Source organism: Mus caroli, chromosome 11, assembly GCF_900094665.2.
Source record: "Mus caroli chromosome 11, CAROLI_EIJ_v1.1, whole genome shotgun sequence".
In the NCBI taxonomy this organism is placed as follows: domain Eukaryota; kingdom Metazoa; phylum Chordata; class Mammalia; order Rodentia; family Muridae; genus Mus; species Mus caroli.
Window position 1 is genome coordinate 114,552,747 of NC_034580.1, and position 23,730 is coordinate 114,576,476.

At 50.0% G+C, this 23,730-nt stretch overlaps 1 protein-coding gene across 8 annotated transcripts in view; it reads right to left on the bottom strand.

Annotated features, from left to right (window-relative positions):
* Rbfox3 (RNA binding fox-1 homolog 3) overlaps nucleotides 1–23,730 on the bottom strand; it is a 425,230-nt gene that overhangs the window by 176,944 nt on the left and 224,556 nt on the right. For all 8 annotated transcript variants that reach the window (XM_029484009.1, XM_029484010.1, XM_021176021.2 and 5 more), the window contains one exon: nucleotides 5,844–5,948. The gene's annotated coding sequence lies outside the window, so the exon portion shown is untranslated. The remainder of the gene's footprint in view (nucleotides 1–5,843; nucleotides 5,949–23,730) is intronic.

Here is a 23,730-nt window from a genome sequence, read left to right on the forward strand (position 1 = left end):
GCACACAATACACACAATACTCAGAATGCACATAATACACACAATACACATAATACACACAATACACACAATACACAGAATGCACATAATACACAGAATACACAGAATGCACATAATACACACAATACACACAATACACACAATACACAGAATACACAGAATGCACAGAATGCACACAATACACAGAATGCACATAATACACACAATACACATAATACACACAATATACATACACAGTGCACACAATACACACAATACACAGAATGCACATAATACACACAATATAGTAATATACATAATACATACAATCACATAAGACACACAATGCACATGTGCACTTGCATTCACATGTTCATGCTGCTACACATACATGCTAAAAGATCTTAATGTTTTAAGTAAGTTTATGATGCTGTATTGGGCTGCATTGATTGATTGCTGGGCTTCAGGCTGGACACCACTATTATGGTGGAATATTATCTACCATTAAAAGGGAGAAATCTGACATATGCTGCTCACACCACCTGATTCTGCTTCCAGAAGATTCTAGAGAAGCTGGGCAATTGGAGGCAGAACATAAGTGATTGCCAAGGCTGGGATCATGATAAGACAGGGTTGGCATTTAGTGGGGAAAGTCTCACTTCTGTGGAACACAAAGGCTCTAAAAGTGGGCGTTGGAGGTGGCCACGTGACAGTGTGAGTTTGTCAATGCAGAAAAAGTGAACTGCCCAGGTTGCTGTGTGGAGAAGGCCACAGGTAAAAATAATAATTAAAAAGCCTGTGTATCTACTGGGTTTCCCTGGACTAGGTAACTAACGGCACCTTCCAGAAAGGTGCCAATGTTCAGTGTTACACACGAGAAACCAAGGCCAGGAGACTAAATCAGCTGCTGGGTCAGCATCAAGTCAGGAGTCTGCCTTGGTGGTCTTGGCATCCCTCAGGTGCTGGTGTGTGAAAGAAGGAAGAAAGGCCTCCTACTGAATTCTGGGCTTCTTGTGCCACAGAGGTCACTCTGGCTTGCAAAGTACACAGTGACAAGGGGAAAGGGCTGGTGGCAGTGGGGGCCGCTTTTAAAACAAGGTTGCACTAAAGATCAATTTGCATTACACCTGAACTGGAGGCTCCCCTGGTGTAAATGTGTCAGCTGTACTGACCTTCACTGAAAGGGAGGCTCACGCCTATGCTGCAGGAATTTCAATTCAGCAAATTATGCGTAAAACACATATACCCACAACTGAATGTAAACACAGCAGAAACCTGGCTGCCGCTGCTGCTGCCGTCTGCAGAGAATGTGGCTCCACAAAGTGCACTGAGACTTCACGTGGAGAGCATCCTCCAGAGACAGTGGTTTCTGTTCTCTCCTGTTTCTACCCTGGGGTCTTTCAGCTGGACTTGGGGATAGATGCTGTTACGGAGGGCTGATGATGTCACTCTCTGGATGGTAACATAGTTACATACCATCAAATGCAAAGCTCACAGACGCTAAGATACACTTGGGGTTGCGTGTTTCAGTCAATGGTCTCTTTTGAGGATTTCCTGTCTTCCTCATTAGATAATAAGTCACATGGGCCAGGGCCACTGACCTGCCCAGCAACCTCATCAACATCTATTTCCCTTTATCTCTGAGAAGGAAATGACTGCTCATTCCCTGGGAATAGTTGCCAGGAGCAGGCTTCCCGATACACAGATGTGATTAAGGAAGAATTCAATTAACATCCTCTTCAGCTGACTATGGGGACATGTTACTAAACACGGGGTTTGGGCACCAGTGAGCATACATGTTTGGCCATGTCTGCATGCATGTGGTTGTCTGTAGCTGTGTATATAGGCCTATGCATATGTACATGTGTATCTGAGAGTGTAAGTATGTGGACACACATGCAGGCAAGTGAGTGCATGTGTACCTATGTGTGAAACCATGCTTGCACATGTGTGTATGTGTGATAGCAAGTGTGTATGTTAGTGTGTGTGAACACACCCCACACAAGCATCTTGTGCACTGGGAAAAGACTTTCATGAAGGAAAGAGTGGGCTCTGGAGATGGGAATGCCCACTCTGCAGTGTGCATGAGAGTGGAGTTCATACACCTTGTAAGCTCTAGTACTCAGGAGTCTGCTCTCCAAAGAATTTGAAGGAAAAAATTATAAACATCTGCAGACTGCTTTTAATGTGAACAGTCATCTCCTAGTTCCTGTTTGGGAACAAAAGCACATCTAATCTTTTAAAATGTGGCACAGAGCTTAGCAGTGGTGACGCACGCCTTTAATCCCAGCACTTGGGAGGCAGAGGCAGGCAGATCTCTGAATTGGAGGCCATCTTGGTTTACAGAGCAAGTTCCAGAATATCCAGGGCTACTCAGAGAAACCCTGTCTGGAAAACAGAACAAAACATGGCATAGAATTTGGACAAGGTCAGTGTCTAGCACCTGCTTCTGTACTTTAAAAAAGCTCGGAAGGATTGGCTACAAGATAGCACTTCTGGGCAACAAAATAACATAAGGGACCACCAAGGGGCAGTCAAGCAAAGACAAGATAGAGGGTGGAATATTCTGTTAGGAGATGTCTCAAGAGCTAGGAGCGGGACAGGACAGGGAGTGACAGCCTGCTTCGTCTGTCTACATTTTCTAAAAACCTCAGTTATCTCTTTGCTTATGTGTAGTGAAAACATGTGAAGGGTTGATTTCCATTTAAAGAGATGATGATCCTCAGGACTGAAGATGCAGCTCAGCAGTTAGGAGCATGGACTGCTCTTGCAGAACACAAAACGTTGGTTCCCATCACCCATGTAGGCTCATGGCTGCCCATAACTCCAGCTCCAGGGGATCTGACACTTTTGGCCTCTGTAGGCATCTGCACTCATGTGCAGGCACTTAACTACACACACACACACACACACACACACACACACTTAAAAAATAAGAAAAGAAACGATAATTAGAAGAAAGAGATAGTAATCATGCCAGAGGTCTCCAGGTTTCTGGACTCAGGGAGGGCTGGTTTAAGGTCAGGAGAGAACGAGGGATATGTGCAGAAGACTGACTCTTGGCTACACTCTATAGAGTCCCTGGGCTGCTGATGGTACTTGCTGACAACCAGGAATCGCCTACGGTGGGAACCATGTTCTGGAACAAGATCCTGCCCGCACTCCTATCCACATCTACATGAGAGTTAAACTCCTTACCATGCCTGTGGTTGGGGCCTAGAGTCACTCCATTGTACTGTCCAGAGCCCTTGGTCTCAGGGGACAGGGGACAGCCCAGCCCAGTACTGCTCTCAGCCACTGTCTGGGGAAGGCTGTGGCTCTGCCAGGGCAGGAAGCAGTACTCCAGCTGCTTTTCATGAATCATCTGTCAACCCTTCCTACTGTTGGTTCTGATGGTTCAGACGCGTGAGGCAGGAACTGGTATGGGGATCTTGCCAGTGTGTGCTGGGGTGGGGGAAGCTAGACCAGCCCAAGCCCCGCCTTTCCAGCCGTCATGAGGAGTAGAACCCAGGGACCAGGCTGAGCCTGCCTTTGATTTATTGTTCTTTTTGTTCCCTTGTTGCCCACTGAACTCCACGGAACAGAGACAGATAGGAAACATGAAGACTATTCTAACAGAAGGAGAAAAGTCGGTTCCTCAGTACTGCCAGGGGGGGCTTGGTTTGGGTTTCAGGAAGCTGAGCTCTGTAGCTGCTCTCTAAAGAATGGCTGGGGTGGCTCTCCCTAAGAGGTGTGATCCAGATAGACCCCAGCTAAGGTGGGCATGGTGCCAAGGCAGCATGATTCTTAACACAGGAAGGTGTTCCAAATGCCTCCCGTGACCTCTTCTTCCTCTCTTTGGCCCTGCTTCCTTCTCACTCAGTTTGTATGGGCCAGGCAAGGCCCAGAGCAGATCGCAAAGCTCTGAGCTAAACAAACTCTTCAAAGGGCAGGGACCCTCCAGTGAGTCATTTTTCAGACTTTAATTCTACCGAGTAGATCTTAAAGGGCCTTTCCGTTTGCTCAGATTGCGTTCCCTCTGCCTGGGGCAAACAGTGTTCCTCCAAGGAGGCAAGACCAATCAGCAGAGAGTACATGGGCCAGTTAGGCATGCAGTGCCTATCTGCCGCAGAAGCTGGGCTCCAGCCCCGAGTAGGGGTTTCGTAGGCCAGCAACTGGAAGACACGTGGATCTTACCATCAAAAATCACCCCCAAGAGCCCAGTCTGGGCCCCATTTCTTCAAAGAGACCATATTCACAGCCTGATTTCATTTCCAGGAGCAAAATCTAGGAAGGCTTGAGTGATACAGCTTCATGCTCTGCCAGGCCCTCTCTGACATGGTGCCTTCAGGAGAGGGACTCTGGGACCAGGTAACTCAGGTGTGAGCTCTGCTCTGTCAGTCATGAGCTGGGTGACCATGACCTTGCTGACCCCAGGGAGAGCATCTATGCACACAACAACAACATGAGCATCAGCTTGCAAGACACAGATGCAAGGCATTCCCTTGACTGGAGCATAGGCATGAAGAGATGATACCTCGCTGGGGCAGCCTGTGCTCTATGCACAGCACCTTTGACAGGGACGCATTCTCAGCTCTTGATGCTCAGATGGTCACGAGAAATATTGCAAACAGCGCAACCTTGGGCATGCCTGAATTCAGACAGTATTTACCCAGCCCTTGCTCCTCTCCCAGCCCTCTGTTCTCTCCTCACTATTATTCCCAGACCATCAACTCAATCCAGGTTACCCTGACCATAGGATCGGATAGGACCAGAGCAAGACCTTGCTGGGGCCATCTTACGCAACTTTCTGCATGCCTACGAGGTGAGGCCAACACCAGTGAACTAGCGAGATGGACAGAGTACATGGGGTAGGTTACCAAGGAACGAGTCCCCTCCTTACATCCCCATCCCAAGTGAGCCAGCCTCCCCTCAGCAAATCTTTCACTCTGAGCTCCATGGAAACCTGGCACATGTTTGCCACTGTGGGTCTCAAGAGCCACTAACCAGGGCTGGGGTATCAGGGTGGAGAAGGAGGACCGGCCTGGTTTCCCAAGCATCTTCAACTTCCTGGGGCCACCACCAGCCACACCTCTTTGAGAGTCTGGGAGAGCTTGTCCCTGGCCCTCTACAGGAGCATCCTTTGTATTTATTAACCTGCTTTCTCTCCTGGCAATCACAGCATCGAGGAAACCTCAGCCAGGGCTATTCATAGGCCAAGGGCATCCCTGGGGAAAAGAATGAGTTCATAGCCACAGCACAGGTGCCAAGTGTAAGCAGGGTTCCCAGCTGGCCCCAGCCACGCCGGGGAGTGAGGCTGGGAACTCCCAGGCTGGGCTGTGTCCATCCTCTCTCCTGATGTCCAGCCTGGACACTTGGGCAAGCTTTCTACTACCTGTGCCTGAGACCTGGGCCCTGCTAGGAGCAGAACTGTGGTCACACAGTGTGATTCTACCCTAGGTCAGACCTGGAGGGAGCTGGGGAGGAGGGAGTCGGGGGGAGGGTTTGGCACAGTGACATGGAATATAAATGAGTCTTGTAAACAGAGTTTAATAAAAAGGCAGTGAGGGAATTTATGAGCAACCCAAGGATAATTAAAATTATTTATCTACTTACCTCCCTTGCTGGCTGATCAGTCTATTAATTATCTATTATGCACATGCTGATTTGCATTTTAGTGAGGGGAGGGGTAAAGGCAGGTGAACAACTCGGGGGAGGGGTGGTTTGGAGCCACGTGGTGGGGACAGTAGGGACACCGCTTTGGGAAGAGAGTGTCTCCCCTCTGTTGACCCCTATTCTCATATTACTTGCTCTCCCTCCCCGCTCACATGGGCCACCCTCGGCCACCGAGAACCAGCCATGGCAGAATAGAAAGTGGCTCATACCTGTTTGCAGAACTGGCCACTCCTCGGACAGGTTCCCGCTAAGGAGGCCTGTGGGCCAGCTCTGGGAAGGCCGGCAGAATTCCCCCTGGTCCTTCTGATGTCAATCTGCAGTTGAAAAGAAAAACAAGAGAATGGTATCATTTCCAATCTCCTCCGATACCTGGGGGACATCAGATGCATATAGTCCTATGTTCTTGGTTTAAGATATCACGGTGCAGTGGGAACTGTGTCTTCTGAATGCTGTGAATGAGGAAACAGAGTGTGGTGTGTGTGTGTGTGTGTGTGTGTGTGTGTGTGTATGTTTAACCAGGTGCTTGCTGGTCAGCCATAGCTCTGGAAGTTAAAGGTAACACCTCCAAGGTGAGAAGATGTCATGGATCAGGAGGGTGCCAGCAGGTCACAACTGGACAGGACAGACTGACAAAGGAGGACTATCAATGGATGGCCTCTCTGACCTGTTTCCCACCAGGGATCCATTCTCCTTCCCAGCCAGCACAGCTCTCCTGAGGCTGTTCCCTCAGTGTCTTCCCCACTCCCTGCCTTTGTTCTGAAGCACTGGGTCCAGCCTCAGTGGTAGCAACACATCTCAAAGGACTAGCAGGCCTTTAGTGATGGCTTGGAGCCTAGCCAGGCTGCCCTTCTATCTAAACCTGACAGAATCCCCTCCAGCTAGCCACGGACATCCCTTATACTGAGCTCTCTCTCACAGCGTACAATGTGGTGCCTCTTGCGATGGCTCTCAGCCAGACATCAGAGTGTAAGACAAAGTCCAAAGAGACCGAGGTCATGTCTCTCCACTGGACTGTGTCTGCAGTGGGTAGATACAGTTCTACTCTGGTCTGTACTTAGTGAGTTCCCACCAAAGTCACATGAAGAATTCCCAGTGCCCAACTTGAGAGCATTCAGAGAGGGGCCTCATAGATGACTAGCTGAGGGCAGCCCCTTTGTGTGGGCTCAGTACCTTTAAGCAGCCTCCCCTCTTCTGCAGGCTATGAGCAGCTGGATGCAAGGTCTGCCCATACCTTGAACTTGTATTTCCAGTTTCTGTAACTCTAAGAACCAAATGTTGACACCAGTGTGACCCTGGCACCTTACTAGGGCAGTCCAGATCCAACATTCTTAAAGTAGCTGCTTTTGGGTTAGACACTTGTAAGTGGAAAGGACAACAAACAGCCTCTCCCAAATTGTGGACTCTTCCTTGCTCCGCCCCTTCTGAGTTTTTCTTACCCGACCTGCACTGCCTCACCTGGCCCCGACAGGACAACCTGACCTCAGGGCCCCACCTCTAGAGGATCTTCCCCAAGACCTCCAAATGTTTGACAGTGTCTCCATCCTCATTTAGGGTTCCACTCAGAGAGTCCTCTGAAGTCTGCCTGTCTTGTCTGCCCTGTCATCTCATGGCCCGTGTCACTAGGTTAGCGTCGGCTGTGGAATCCTTACCAAGGATCACCTGAAGCTGACAGCTTCCTAACAACGCACCAGGTGACCCCAAGTGTTCAGAGCCTAGAATAACACCCACAGGCAGCAGCACTCAACACATGGTGAATACATACATGTATTCTCGTGTGTACTCAGGAACAAACAGCACAGTTGTCCTCAGATTCTGACCTTTGACCTCCACACACATGGTAATGCATAGCATATGCGCCCCCACAAAGGTAGCACACACACACACACAGAGGGATAAATTGCTTGGCATCTTTGTGGTGCCTTCAAAGCTTCCAATTAAGTTCCTGTCCCTGAGGATCCAGGTTCCTCAGAGTCAGCCACACCCCTCCTTCATGACTCCCAGCTTCCAACCTTCCTCACACATGGGTCCATGCAAGCCTCCATGTCCCGGTGCCTGCCAGTCTGCACAGACCCCCGGCTGTGTTCCTGGAGTGGGCTGTTACCCGATCAAGGCTTCTGTTGACCTTTTCCCACCTGGGTCCTGTATCCTTGCCCCCTTCTCCTGCATTCCCATATTCCTGAGAGAACATCTCTCCAGTGGCTGCCCTTCCCCACCTGTTGAGGTCCACACAGCATGCGACTGAGGTCCTCAATAGGTCGTGTACTAAGAAACTCCCTTCATCCCACCCCTAGACCCCTCACGACATCTGCCCATGTCTGAAGCTCTCTGTGGAGGGATTGTGCTCTGCCATCCTAGACAGAGTGACAAGCCACCCTCATGCAGCCTCAGCTTCCACAACCTCATGAAAGTTAATGGTCCATATTCATAAAACACAGTGGGGCGGGTGCCCTGTTATAGGCACTCACTGCCAGGCTCATCTGGTCAGACCTTGGGGCTATGGAATATTTGACGGTCAGCTTTTGCGTCCACCTGGCAGGGTCTCCGCCATACAACCCAACATAATCTAGGTTTTTCTTAGCTGATTTGGCATCTACGACTGGCTTCCTTCATGGGAGATGAGTCTCAGGTCTACACCCTGAGGCAGGCTGCTGAGAGTGAAGAGGGAGGTGGGTTTGACTTGAGGCTGGGCTGGCAACTCCCACTGAGCCAGACTGCCCTTTTGAACCTTTTCCTGAGAGCTATCAGATCAATCATTGGTCTATCTGTCCATCTGGCTGGCCAGTGGCTCCCGTTGCTTCTATTCACTGTTGAAGCCTCTTCCAGATTGGACTCAGGGATATGGCTTCAAGTCTGGAGCAGGCTGGCCATCCTGACTTTGCGACATTGGGCAAGGCTGCAAGTAAGGACACTCAGCCTGAATCGCCTGACTCCCAAGCCCATCCCCTTTGTACCAGGCTCCCTATGCTGTCACCAGCCCTGCTCTGGCCCTAACCCTCTTGTCCCATGGCTTCCCAATTGATAATGCTAATCATCACAACGCACAGGCACCATGTCTGGCACTGGGCTGATGGTGTTCAGGATCGATTCCCAGGGCTGTGGGTACCAAGGTGAGGTGAAGCCTCTGGGGACTAGGCATTCCCTGGAAGACCCAAGAGCCAAAGAGGAAAGCCGGCTGCAGAGGAACAGAACAAGCATAGTGTGCGGCCTCTTCATGGCAGGTGTAGGTGTAGGTGTAGGTGAGGCACGGTTCAACCCTATAAGGAAAAGCCAGAGTCTCTCTCTATGTGTGCCTAAGTCAGGATGCCAGGATAGAACAGAACACTGTCACAAGGTGCATACAGATAGCACAGCTGGCTCTCAGGTGACATGCGCCTTCCTGGGATAGGGACACAGGGAGACTGGCAGGCCATCTTTAACCCACCTTTTCTACAGAGCAGATGCGCTCAGGCTGGGAAAGCCTTGGCCCCTGTAGGAAGGAGACAAACCTCAGCGGTATCTTAAACTTGTGTACTTGAGATTTTATTGGTCCAATAAACTGTCCTTGCACCCTGGAGACTTCCCTGGGCAGAGTTTGGGTAAAGACAGGGGAAAGGGACTGGCTGACTGCTCTGTGGTCTCCACCGTGTGACTTACTGACAGCCATCACAGTGGTCCCAGGGGGCAACTTCAGCACAGAACGCTGGGGGCACACCCCAAAACACACAACCTGTACTTTGGTAGCCCTCGAGAGTTCACTTGGATGACTTCCGTCACCTTGCTTTTGCTGGCCCTGGCCAGTTTGCTACAGCCAACTCCCAAGAGCCTTTTCTCCTACTTCCAAAATTCATGGCCATACTGACTGTCACAGAGTAGGACAGCAGGGTGAGGGAAGGTTGGTGCTGTCCCCAAGGGCCTGCTTAGCATAGTATCATGTCAGGTGTGTCCAGGAACAGAAACTTTCTAGGCACAGGCCCTGCCACAGAGCATGAGAGTTTAGTGTGCAGGGGCTCCATGTAGCAAGCTTCTCTCAGTTCTATATCACCCATCAGCCTACCCTGGATCCTCACTCCAAGACTCCCAGCAGGCCCCTGAAGCTATCCTAGGCTACAGCCAGTGCCGTCTTGTCTGGATGTAGAAGACTGGATTCAGACCCTCTATGGTTCTCAGAGGGTCCGGGGACAGCCTTGAGGACAAGGCGAGGAGGCTGGAGGCAGGTGGGCATCCTGCCTCGTCCTGCTAGGAAGGCAGGATAAGGACACTGAATGCTAACCACCATGAACCACAGAAGGCCAGGTCTGCAGTTCTGCAGTTTGCATCCCTTGTCCAGAGTTCTGGCTCCTCCGGGGATGTGGGCAGGGGTGGCGACAGTGTCTTAGCTTCCTAGCAAGGTCACTTGTGGCAGGGGAGTAGCACTTCTGAAACCTGGAGAGCAAAGCTTGCTCTCAACTTCCTGAGCCCACCACACAGGCCTTGGCAGTAAACCCTGCCCATCCTCACATACTCTGGAGCAGTCACATGCAAATCTAGGTAACCCAGGACTCTTGATGTGAGATTGACTCCAGGTCCTTCAGGGATATCAGAGTCTGAAGACACTCAGGACCCCGAGATATAGTGGTATCATGTTTACATAAAACCTATGCACACTCTCTCATATGTATACCTGTGTTAATTCTCATCACATTTTATTTATTGTATGTGATTGTGGGTATGGATGCATGTGTCACAGAATGTATGTGGAGGTCAGAGGATGACTTTTGGGGGTCCGTCTCCTCCTTCCACAATGTGGGGCCTGGGAAACAGACTCCGGTTATTGGGCTTCTGGCAAGCCCCTTACTCACTGAGTCGTCTGCTCACCTTCTTTGGTATAATCCATCTATGTACTTAAGTTAGGGTTTCATTTATGTATTTATTTACTCGTTTGATGTGTGAGGAGGTGTGCGTGTGTGCAGAATACGGGGACTCACTTTCCTGAGAGTGCACAGTAGAGCCAGAGGTGGCCCTGAGTGTCTTCGTCTATCGCCCTCAGGTATTGAACCTGGAGCTTCCCTGTATTTGGATAAACTGAATGAAGACCGAATTCCTGGAATCTTCTTGTCTGCCTCTTGTAGCGCTGGGACTACAGGCATGTACCCCTACGTCCAGCGTTTTACGTGGGTGATGGAGAGCTGAATCTGCATAGCCACAACCTTCCTCACTGGGATCTCCTAGCCCCCAACAGACAGACTGTGAACCCTCACCAGGCTACTTATGAACGGATACAATGCTGTAATGCTCTGCATTGTTTATGAAACAGGCCTGTACACACTTGGGGTAGACTTTTCCTGACTGTTTTGGTCTGCGGTTGGTTGAATCCACAGATGTGAGTTTACTGATGGAGAAGCCTGACTCCTCTCTTGGGATTGTTCCTAGAGTCTGTGGTCCTGACAGGCTGAGGTGGGGCTCAGAGGGGTCAGGACATCTTGGAGGGCAGTGAGAAGTTACTCCCCTAAGCAACATCTTACCCATAGACACTGAGGCTTGCAAGGATGCTACAGGTAACCCAGCTTAAAAGGAAATCCCCAAATGTGTGGTTCGCTCTTTTTCCTTTTTAAAGGCAGGGCCTCATGGATCCCAGGCTGGCCTCAAACTTGTTATGCAGTCAACAATGACTCTGAACTCCTGATCCTCCTGCCTCCACCTTCCATGTGCTGAGATCGGGGAGGTCGTCTTACGCATTACTGTAAATGTTTTCCTAGGACAGTCTGCTTTCTGCTGTGACTGTGAGGCAGATAGGGTAACAAGGAGTCCCTAGGAGCAGGTAGGACCACGGAGCCTGCCCAAAACAGAGGAAAGAGCAGAAACCAGGCAAAAGCCCCACTCAGCAAGGTGCTATCTCTGCTCCTGACAGCAGCCAAGCGTCAGTGAGGGCAGAGCCAGCTGGGATGTGCATGGGCTGGTCCACATGTGCTGGGCGGTATTGTCAGGATCTAGCACATTCTGAGACCAGCCACTCATGCCCAGTGCACAGGGAGCCGAGCACCTCGAGTCTCACAGGGGATAAAAACTGAGCAGCTTGTCAGTGAAAGAGTGGGTGGAGGACTACTGCAGGCTTCCAAGGTGGTTTCTGCCGAGCAGCAGGCCTAACACACATCTGCCTGGCCGGGCACACCACAAAGTATCACATCCAATGCAAGGAGTAAGTTATAGACAGGCATCGTGTGATTGGTCTTGAAAGGGACCTAGCTATGTCCTCTATCATTCATGTAAGGAAAGCTCTCTCTCTCTCTCTCTCTCTCTCTCTCTCTCTCTCTCTCTCTCTCTCTCTCTCTCTCAAAACAGATCTCTCACAGACCCTGGTGTTCACTGACTCACTGCACCTGTCGGCCAGCAATCTTCAGGGATTTGAACTTACTCTCTCATGTTTTTGTGGCAAGTGCAAGTCAGATAATTTTCCTATCTAGCTTTCTAAAATAGTAACTTTTATTCCCTAGTCACAGTTCTCTTATCTGTAATACAAAAATGTCACCATTCATGTTGTAAATTTCTTTTTACATAAAGAAAACACGCACACACAAGGATAATTCTATTTGTTGAAGAAAGCAAGGTATTGTAAGGCAACAAAACCTTACCCCCCCCTTCACTTACAATGTGATTGATAGCTCATTTCAGAATGCTGGAACTCCCACCACTATTAGCTAACAATGGTGAAGTTCAGAGAAGCCAGGAAGGTGAGACAATCAGACAGAACATGATAAAAAATAAACGTTACACATTGTGCACATCCCATTCTGTGGCCATGGATGTGACAAACGCATCAAGGAAAAAAATCTGGACACTGTTAAATGCAATCTGGTGTTAATTCAGTTATACAAAACTTTCTTATCTCTGAAGGTTTATATATAAGGAATTTTTAAAGAGATGAAAACAGAATTTATAAATTTTAAGAGGTAGAGGTAATGTTTCTGGAAAGGGTTCTGATAAGACAACTGACTTTAATAACTGTCTCCAAATGACAGAATTGTGACATTCTGCTTGCTATGAATGAAGTAGTATGTAAATCATGGTTCTCTAGATCTATAGGAACAAAAGTAATAGAATTACTTATTAGAGTGCCTGTGGGCCAGCTGCTTCAACAATGGTGGTCTGCCAATACAAAGCCTAAGAATTCAGAATTGTTTAGTCAATGAAGGTGGATGTCTCAGCTGATCTTCAGTAGATGCTGAAATCCAAAAGTAGGCTCTAATGCTAGATCAACAACGGACTTGCCAGTGCTAGTGAGGTTAGCAGGCAAATAACAAGAACTTCCATCTTCTATGCTCTTTATTTTGGCTGCTGCCATAAGTTGTAGCACACATTAAAAACAGATTGTCCCACATCAAAAGATAACAAATGAAAGGTGGGTCTTCAACTTTAAGTTATTTAATTAAAAAACCTCCCTCCCAGGTGTACCCAGCCACTTGGGGTTTAGTTAATTCCAGATGTAGTCAAATTGACAACCAAGAATAGCAATGACAATTAATGTACTCCCAAAATATGTACTTAAGTGTTCTATCAGGTCGTGTTCAATATATAACAACATTTATAAACAGGGTGTTTGAGGAGTTGAATTGTTCAATATACATACCACACTATTATGTGTCAAGTCCTACTGTACTTAATAGGCAAAGAAGTTGTATAGCAAGGAAAATTTCCAGCCCTTACTAGATAGCATCTCTAAGACTATATATATATATATATATATATATATATATATATATATATATNTCTTGTTACGGATGGTTGTGAGCCACCATGTGGTTGCTGGGATTTGAACTCTGGACCTTCGGAAGAGCAGTCGGGTGCTCTTACCCACTGAGCCATAATTATCAAAGTTTCCTCACCTTTTTTTTTTTTTTTTGACGACTGTGTGTCTAGACTACAAGCCTTTGGGGGAGGGTGTCAGGCTTGCTTGTCCGCACGAGATGACACCAACTAGAAGCATGAGATTTTATACACCCAGAATCTCAGTAGAGGCCGGGTGGCCGTGTACGCCTTTAATCCCAGCACACAGAGACAGACAGGTCTCTGTGAGTTTGAGGCCAGCCTGGTCTACATAGCAAGTTCTAGGCTAGCCAGAGATACACAGAGAGATCCTGTCATAAAAACAACAACAACAACAACAACAAAACAATGAAAGGAGCTTAGCAGGTCTGGCTGGTGGTCTTGTGGTTAAGCACCTGGAGAGGGGCTGTGGCAGTGACATCTGGGGGAGGAACCAGATAAACCTCTGCCTAAGAAGACCTCTGCCTGTTCCAAAAGTCTCTAGACCAAGACCATTCTGGCATCCAGGAGCCTCCCTGCCATCATCCATACAGGAGACCCAGGCTTCAGCCCTCTGAGCTCCCCCACCCCACTTCACCCAGGACACAAGAGAGTGCTGGGCGGGGTCCTGGTTACCTTTCCTTGTCAAACAGAGGTCTTCAAGTGAGGATGGGGCACGTGGGTGTGGGCATCCCGAGGTCCTCTGCCAAGTGACCTGTCACAGGAGGCTCCCTGAAGGGCCCTGGATCTCCAGTCCTTCCTGCAGAACTCACACAATCAAGTCTAGGACAACAAGCAGCTGCTGGAAACTTGCTCAGTAGTGTCCCCTCAGCTGGCAGCCCCAAACCTGCTGGGTCTTTTATGGATAGGTTCAGCATGGGCCACAGCCAGATATGCGCGTGGCCAGCTCTTGCTCTGATCTCACGCAGCTACACTTCCAGTCTTACAAACTTACAAAAAAACCTCGTGATCAAATTCCAGGTCATTACTCAAGGAAAGGGACCCCTCTGTGGTCGACAGCGGCAGTTTCATACCAATTAAAATCAGCCCCTCGTTTCTGCAGGCCGCCGCTGTGCCGCCACCCTGGAGGTCTCCCAGGGCCCATGCTTGCAATGAGCGAGACGCAGGAAATGTTAATGGAGATGCTTAAATGGCACGCCGAGGGGATTCTGGTAAATAAGGCCACTCTACGAGGCTGGGGGAGACGTCTCTCGAGCTTACCCTGGAGGGAACTTCAATAAACACGAGATTGGATTGGAAACAATTCACGCCGCAAGGGGTGGGTCTACCGGCAGAGCAGGGAGGGGTCTTCAGAGGAGAAAAGCTATTTCATTTCCTATTAGTTCCTCTTTGCAAAGTGTCTTTGCCCCCTGCTGCTGGCTCCTGAACCTGCCAGGGCCTGACAGCACCCACTGAGCAGGCAGGGAGGACCAGGGTGTAATTTGCCAAGTAAAAATGGGAGGGAGAAGGAAGGGACAAGATAGATAAGCGGAGGGGTGCCCAAGGGACAGCAGCAGCAGAAAGGCTGGGAAAGAGCTGTCGTGGATCCTGGGGCCAGAGCAGGCGGAGAACTTCTCTGAGGATGTCTGGGAGCAGTGACTAGACACTCTGTGGGGGTACTGTTTAGGGAAGATCAAATGTTTGCTTGTTTCGAATGCTTTTATGGCATTTCTCTAGTGGGGCCACATACACATGCGATGGCTAAGTGTGGAGGCCAGAGGACAGCTTGCAGGAGTCTATTCTCTCCTTCTAACAGGCAGGTCCCGGGAATTGAACTCAGGGCATCAGGCTTGGCGGCAGATGCCTTTACATTTCTGGCCCCCTTATTAGTTTGTTTATAGATGTGACTTGCCGTTGTGGCCCAAGAGTCCTGCTTTAGCTTCCTAGGGGTTGGTAACACAAGTGTGTATCACCACACCTGGCTTAGGGAAAGATCAAATGCGACCCAGGAGTGTCTTAGGACCAAGGCTCATGCAGCCGCAAGCTCTCACATAGCGCCAAGTACGGATTCTCCAGAGAGACAGAATTTCTTCAAGGTTCAAACAGACTCAAAACAATTTTTCAGCTCCTACTGACTGACCCAAACCTAACAAAGGCTTTGCTGAGACATTTCACTTAAAGCCAGACATAAGGCTTTACTATACTTTATTATACATATCACAACATCACTGAGCCTCCTCACATCATCCTCTCTGCCACCAGGTCATCACTCAGACAAGAACACCCCAAACTGCCACTGTTCAAGGCCACACATTCAGTATGCATCTCGACTTACACTGCAGACCCAGGTCATTCATATTCCAAAGTCTGTACACTTTCCCAACCAGACCCAGTGAATCAAAATTTGATGCGTTTCGCAAACGGACAGGCCTGTAAGGAAGCCGAGATTAACTCAGTGCCTGCTTGGTGCGCTCAGCTCAGCCCTTAGAACCTCGGGGTAAAGATGCAGCCAGCGGTGTCGGCGAAGTCTCCCTCGTTAGGCTGGTTGGGATGGGCACCCTGGACTCCATCCTCGCAGCTACCATAGCACAGAGAGGCATTCAGAGCACCCCTAAACTTCAACTCCCCTTAATTAAGAAGCTGCTCTTGGGGAACCAGTAGATGCAGGAGGTGCTTGCCACACAGTTAGAACTATGCTCTTTGATGAAGCCCAGCAAATCTCCTTACCCCCCCCCCCGGGGCCAGCGTCATGGCAGGAAGGAGCTTATGATTGCCTGCGGGCAGACCTGCTCCGGCTGCGGGCAAGTTCACAAGCATGTCACATGTCAGCTCCCTCGCCTTCCACCATTAGCTCTGTGAAGATTTTTCTAGGAGTGCAAGTTAAGATTAGCACTTGGCCTTTTTCTGGAAATGTCTTTTTCTTTCTAAACCCCTCTTTCTAAAACAATTGTCACAGGGATTGGGACAAAGTCTTCAGCAGGTCGTTAGCCAGCCTGTTTCGAGAGTTGCCTGCCTGCCGCTGGTAAGTTTATGAGTTCTCCCGCGCTCCATCTCTGCGCTGTCAGCTGGAGCCCTTTCGGCCACGAAGCCCAATTCCTGCCCCGAGTGAAATAAACGCATTCCAAGCGCGACAGATCCTGAGACCCTAGGTGCTATTTGCTTAACCAGCGGCCAAGAAGGAGCTTGGGACATGGCATTGAGAAGCGGGCCAGCATGGATCATCAAAACTCCAACACAGAGGAGGCTGCTAATCAACTGTTAAAATCCAGGACACAGAACTGCTGAGGGCGTGAGCCAGGAAACCCCCACTAAACAAAAACAGCAACCGCTCCGTTCTGGGTTTGCAATCAGGGCCTCCTCACTCAGCCTCCGCTCTCCATGAGCGCTGAGACATGGCGTGCACCCCAATGTGGGGTGTTTTTGTTGTTGGCCTAATGAGGTTTCATTGGGAGGTTTCATATGAGGAGTCGCGCTTTGGAACCTGGCCCTGTAAGGAGGGAGGGTGGAGTGGGAGCAAGGAAGGGAAGCCACCCACTGGATTTTGGCTCTTCCAGAGAGAATGCAGATTTAATTACAGGCAGGTTGTTGATTTCCAGGTGACCTACTTCCCACATGGCTTCCCCTGCTTTTCTTCCCTAACACAAAAGTTTTGACATATATGAGCCAGAAAGGAGGAAAAGTCACACAATGTCACCAAGACAGAAAGGGGCTCAGGCTCTGCGGTCCTTGGCAAAGGGGAGGGGGAGCAGAAGGCTGAGGTGTTGGGCTTGTAAAGAGGCAGAGGGGGTGGGAGAGGAAGAACATGGGAAGCCAGTGACTGAGATGAGACTCTGCTTAGCAAGGTCCTCTTGGTTGGCCCAGGTGGGGATGACCCAGGACACACACATGCATGGATACACAGGCATATATACATATATAGACATACTTGTATATACATATCCCTGAATACAATCACGCATGTACACACATGCATAATATACATTTACATGCGTGCAGTACATGATACACAAATGCACGTGCACATGTATACGTACCTATGCCTACATATATGCACATACATGCACACATAGATACACGCATGTATACACACATATAGTCACATGCCTATACACATACAGCTCTTGGATCTACTGCTTCTGCTTAGCCTGAAGACCCAGTCAGAGGGCTGCCAGGTAGGCAGGGATGTCTGGTGACATCCTGTGTCTAGCTAGAGGAGCTTAGGGCTCCTGAGAGGCAATGGGCTTTTCAGAATGCTGTGGTGGGCTAGCTCCTGATCACTGGTTATGGGGTGGAGTTGGTTTTTAAGGAACTACAGGATTCTGGGGACAGAAAAGGCCCAGTCTGTCCTGGGCACTCAAGGCCAGATGCTGGTGTTTAATGGAACCTTGGCTCTCAGCTCTCAGGACAGAGGGAAGACATCCCATTCATGTTCTCCTGCTCCATCAGGAGAATCTGGTATTTTTGACACCGCCCAGCGGGCTCCCCATGCTCTTCTTCCCTTGGCAGACCTCCATGTTTGAATAATATCTCTCCTTGAACCTCTTCAAAGTATAGTTCCCTTACTACATCTTGCCCATGGGCAGAGAATCAGCTGCTTCCCACCTCAGCAGGGTGGCCAGGAGAGCCCCGGTCTATCACAGCATGGCCTGGGGCTGTGACCTTTTCTGCCTGCTGTCCCCCCATGTACACCTGCCCCTCAAAGCCTCAGAGCAGAAGTCTACAGCACACAGCAAAGCTCGAGTCTCACCATCTCTGGGAGGTGGACAATGATGTCTTCCACCCTTCCTGGAGCCACCAACTCCACACAAGAGACTCAAGTGCATCCTGCTAGGAGCCACATGGGATACCATGGCAACTGCGCCACAATTGTGGGAAGATCATCTGTAGGTGTTCAAGGGTCCCAGGAGAGCAGACCCTGGGCCAGCGTCTACCACTAAACACTGCCCAAGAACTTGATGCATAGCCTCTGAGAGCTGGAAACTCAGCCAGCTTCAAGCTTGGTTGTGTTCCAAGACATGATGGAGCCTGGAGGCCTGGAGGCCTTGTAACTGTAAGCCCAAGCAAGCATTTATTTTGTAAGTTGTCTCGGTCATAGTGTTTTATCATAGCCACAGTAAAGTAACTAAGACACAAGGTGAGGCAGGCTCAGGGCAGCCACTTAAAAGCTGAAGATCTGACTGGAGAATCTTGCGTCCCCTGTGTATGGCACATGGCATCCTTCAGTGAGAAGGACTCTCGGGGCTAAAGTGAGTAAGATATAAGGCATGATACTCAACCACCAAGACAGGCATACTCAAGGAAGGGGGCTGAGGATCAAACGGTTTCCCTGGCTCTGGGCTGAGCACTTCTGTGTGTCCACACATGGATATTCAGCAGAGAGAAAAACATGGGCTATCCACGGGGTCTGTGACGCTCTGTGAGCCAGTCACCATCACTGTTCTCCCTAGAGTCCACTGGTGGAAGCTACCTCCCAGCTGACTCCAGGGCTGACTGTGTACACAGGCCAGAGGCATGCATGGGATTAGCAAATCAGCACTCACCAGCTGGCCCTCAATGACCATAGGCAAGTACATATGGGTATCAGGTGGAGGAAGGGAGGCAAGGTGCAGGTTGGATGGAATTCCCACTATGTTTTCTCAAGCTGAGGGCTTCCACACAGCCCACAACAGCTATCAGCCTCACCCTCTGGGCTGTCACTGAGGTCATTACTCCCATGGTCACGGTTATGGGTGACAATGCCATTGAAAGGCACAATGGATGCAAACAGTAGACTTGCTGCCAAACTCTGTAGATCAAAATGCACTGCAACCATGAGTGGACCAGAGGACCTGAAGAGTTTACTTCCTGGGGCTGCAGATGCTGTGTGGACAGCCCAGGCTCATTACAGGCTGGTGTTCTAGGAAGGACATGTGGATCAGTCTCTGAGACTCAACTCTGTGGTGGACTGGGCTTTGAAGTCCACATTCCCAGGCCAGAATGCTGTACTTGAAGAGAGCGTGTTTCACAGCATGGGGCAGGCCCAGCACAGTGTACGTGTGGCAGCAAGAGACACAGCTTGCTGACCCTTCAAAGTAGAGGCTCCAGGGCTCCCTCATGCTTGGTGCTGCCTGGATTATAGAGGAAGTGGTGGCCCTGCTCCAGAATGGGTGCCTCCCACCCCTCACCCAACATCAGTAAAAGACATTCTGAAATCCACAACAGGTACCCTTGGAGTGGCGTACCGATGCATGCTCACACTAGGTTCATCGCCAGCAGAAACACGTGGGGGCAATCCAAGATCCACCGAATTTACACACTGTTGGGGCTCAACTCTAGGAAGGGGCTGACTTATCGAAGGGCTTCTGTGGCTTTGGGATGCAGCCTGTGTAAAGTGGGGGTGGAGGACACTCACCCATTCCTTCAAGCTCATGTCTGGGAGCTTTGCTCTGGCTGAGAGCTAGCCAAAGTCACGTGGCAGGCAGGTCTACATTCTGTGTCTTCTCTGTCAGGAGGAATTGCCACCTCCCTTTTCTCTTGGAGAGAGTGGAGGGAAGAGGAGGAGGGGAGGCGAGGAGGGGGAATAAGAGGAGAGGGAGGGAGAGGAGGAGGAAAAGGAGGAGGGGGAAGAGGAAGGGGAGGAAGGAGAAGGAGAATGGGAGGAAGGGGAGAAGGGGAGGAAGAAGGGGAGGGGGAATGGGAGAGGAGGAAGGGGAGGAGGAGAAGGAGGAGGAAGCCACTCACCCACATGTGGGAGACCTAGTGGGAGGTGCACTGGGGACTTTGGTCACTTCAGGGAGCACATCCCTTGCTCTAGGCTCTCATAAGAACCCACAATGCACCTGTGCCACCATGCAGCAACTGGTGCACAGCAAGTGATACAAGAATTCAGCTGGGTGGCATGCATGTGTATATATGTGCTCTGCTCAAAGCTGTCCTAGGAAGATGCTGGGGTGAATTCTATTTTCAAGGGTTAGTGAAAGGCCTTGGTGGGTACTGGATCTCCTCGTGACAGAGTTCCTCCTATGAGGGAGGGCATGGGGCTGTCCTCTGGCATGTTCTAGGCAGCCCCTCTGGTACACACACAGATAGCTAGGGTTGACAAGTTCTCTTGCAGATGGACGTGCAGGTGTCTGGCCTGTAACCTCCCCAAGCTCTGCGGATTTGGAAACACCCTTTCCCCAGCCTGGAATTCTGTTGTATGGGAGGAGGGATCAGGAGGAGTGGGAGCTCAAGGAGAGGGAGCTACAGCCTCCCCCTGCAATGCAGCTACAAGGCACCACCTGGCAGGGCGACTGGCACCTGTAGGAGGCAGATGCTCATCTATCACCCTCAGCCTTCACTCCCTCTGCCTCAGGGCAGGAGCCAGGAAAGCCTGCCCCAAGTATAGGCCATTGCCACCATCCAATGACTGTCTTCTACCGATGGTTAGTTATAGATCCGTCTCATCAAAGAGCTACAGGGTGCTGGCTACTGAACCTCAACTACACCAAAGCCTTTTGGGGATCCCGAGGCTTGAGCCCAGCCCTGGACATATCCCTCTGTTCCCATTCCAGAGGCTGGCTCTGATAAGGAGACAGTGAGATGAACAAGAAATAGCCATGTGTGAGCTCTCCTCTCCCTGTGTCCAGCTTCCCCTGGGAAACTGACAAGGTGGGCCAGGCAACCATGGGTGCAGAGTCAACAGCTCTATGAGTTAAAATGGATGAAGACAGCCATCTCTTGACCCCTTGACCTTTGTCTTCCTTGGTGTGGACGAGAAAGGTGCTTGGGAGGTGGGGGGCTTCCTGAAAAAGTCCCCTGAGATAGTCCTCTTCCTGTGACATAAAAAGCACTCTATAATGTAAGTACACTGGGGTAGCTCCTCCCTCTCCTCAAGACTGCGCCCTCCTCCGCTGCCTGTTGGTTTCGAGCGCCAACCTCTTGGATATTTATCGTTTGTCCCCTCTTAAATCATTCCCGACGGCTGATCTGCTCACACTCCATTACAGGGAGAGGCTGCGTGGAGTCGCAGTTCCGTTTAGCTTGCAGAAAAAGATCCTCAGAGGAAAAACCCGCCCGGGAGCTGTCCGGTGCTGAACTCCACATGATGGACGATTATGGACCATCTGCACTTTCAGAGGGGGATAGATTTATGAGCAGGAGAGACAGCTAGGAGAGTGTCCGTTGCCATAACTCACTGCCCTCTTCAGAGATATTCTAATCAGGCACCTTCCCTACGACCCAGAAGCCCATGTTGGGAACTAGCAAGAAGGGAAATCAATTATGTATTTCTAGGCTGTTGTTTCTTTTTCTTTTTTTCCTCTCTCTTCTCTCCAGAATGCCTGCTGCCTCTCTGGTGCTGAGGGTGAGGCTGGGGTGGGAGCGGTTGATAGAGAGACCCTTGGCCTGACAAAGCAGATTCCCATCAGCCTTTCCTCCTGTCTCTGCTTGCACCGTGACTCTTGATTTCTTGCAACTGGTGTTGAGAAAAATAAGGGGTGCCGGGATGCTGCAGGATCTCACTGAGATTTACTGACAGCCTGGGGTGAGGCAAAGGATGCAGTGACATCTGGGGCTTTCTAGCCGCCCTTCACTTGGATTTTTATGTGCGCAGGGGTGAGGAGGGAGCAAATACCAGGTCAGGAGCTGAGCTGGTGCTCTGCATGCTGTTCCTATGATACAGGTGAGAGAATGAGAGCCCATGGAGCTGCAAGTGAGCCCATTGAGCTGCAAGTGAGCCCATGGAGCTGCAGGTGAGCCCATTGAGCTGCAGGTGAGCCCATTGAGCTGCAGGTGATCCCATGGAGCTGCAGGTAAACCCATGGAGCTGCAGGTGAGCCCATGGAGCTGTAAGTGAAGCTGCAAGAGAGTCCATAGAGCTGCAAGAAAGCCCGCGGAGCTGCAGGCATGCAGCCAGGCCTGTCTCCACCACTTGGCCTGACTGTTGCCTATCAGCCCAGGTAGCCATGCAGAGACAGCAGAACCTGCTCTCCACAGAAGCATCTACTCCCCCCCCCCATCAGCCCTCTATACCTCATGACATTAGTTGTGTGTGTGTGTATGTATGCATGTATATGTTTGTATGTGCATATGGGTAGGTATACATGCTTACATGTAGAGGCCAGAGGTAAATATCAGTGTCTTTCTCACATTAATGCTCTTCAATGCGTGTGTATATGTACATATATACGTATGTATTTATGTTGAAGCAGGGTCCCTCACTGTGCCTAGAACTCACTGATTGGCTAACTATCCAATGAGATCTGGGTCTCTATCCTTAGCAGTCTCTCTCCACAGCTCTGAGGTTACTAGTGTGCTCCACTGTACCTAACTTTGTTTGTGGGTGCTGGAGATCCAAATGGGGGTCTTCGTATTCACATGGAAGACCTCTATTTATTGACTTTCATCTTTCTAACCCTCCTGACATTGCTTCCCACTCACAGACATGGCCACAGCATGCAAATGTGACCAGGAGGTCCCCAGGCTCTGTTCCCTAGAAAGGTCCCTACAGACAAACACAGATCTTCCTAGTTCCATAGCATGTCAAGTTCTCTAGTTGTTCAGCACTGGCTGCTCTGGACAGAGCCCACTGCACTGGACAAAGACAGGCATTTTCATCTCCACCTTCAGAGGTAAGGGCTCCACACTCAGAGCCTCCAGGTCTCAGTGCTTGCTCACCGTGGGCTAGGCTGAGCACTGTCAGCCTGGAGCTCTTTCCTCCCTAGAGATCAGCTTGGGCTTTTCCTATGCTCCAAAATTCCTTTCTCCCAGCCCCCCATCCCTGTGAACAGACACCCTGCCTAGCCAGAGCAGAGAGGCTTATAATTGAAGTCAAAGGAAGCAGAGAACATTCTCTGAAGGCCTCCTTGGCTCCACACTCCTCCATGGAAAAGAACTCACCCAGTTCCCTGCAGACCTTTGGATTGCTCTAGCTCAAGTTCCAAGACTCCACTCAAAAATCGTGATATAAGGAAATGTGCCCTCCTATGCTGGTCTCCTGCAGGACCCTAAGTTCCCCCAGATAGGGTATCAGGGACCTAGGTGTGGGAACGTGGTAGCAGGAGCAGGGACCACTGCTGGGTGTTTCAGGACCGGTGCTCATCTGAATAGGACCACACTGCCACTACAAACAGTAGATGCTTCCTTTTGGTTCAATTCATTCATTCATTCATTCATTCATTCATTCATTCCTGCATGCATTCATTTGTTGCCTGCCCCACTCCCACCCCAGTCATTCATTTATTATATTTCTGCCCCTTCACACATACTGGACATTAAGGATGGGACTAGATTGGACAGTGGGGAAGGCTGTCCCCAAGAGGCCCAGCTCAATGGAGCACAGGAGAGGAACAGGAAACAGGTGTGAAAGAAGAAGAAGAAGAAGAAGAAGAAGAAGAAGAAGAAGAAGAAGAAGAAGAAGAAGAAGAAGAAGAAGAAGAA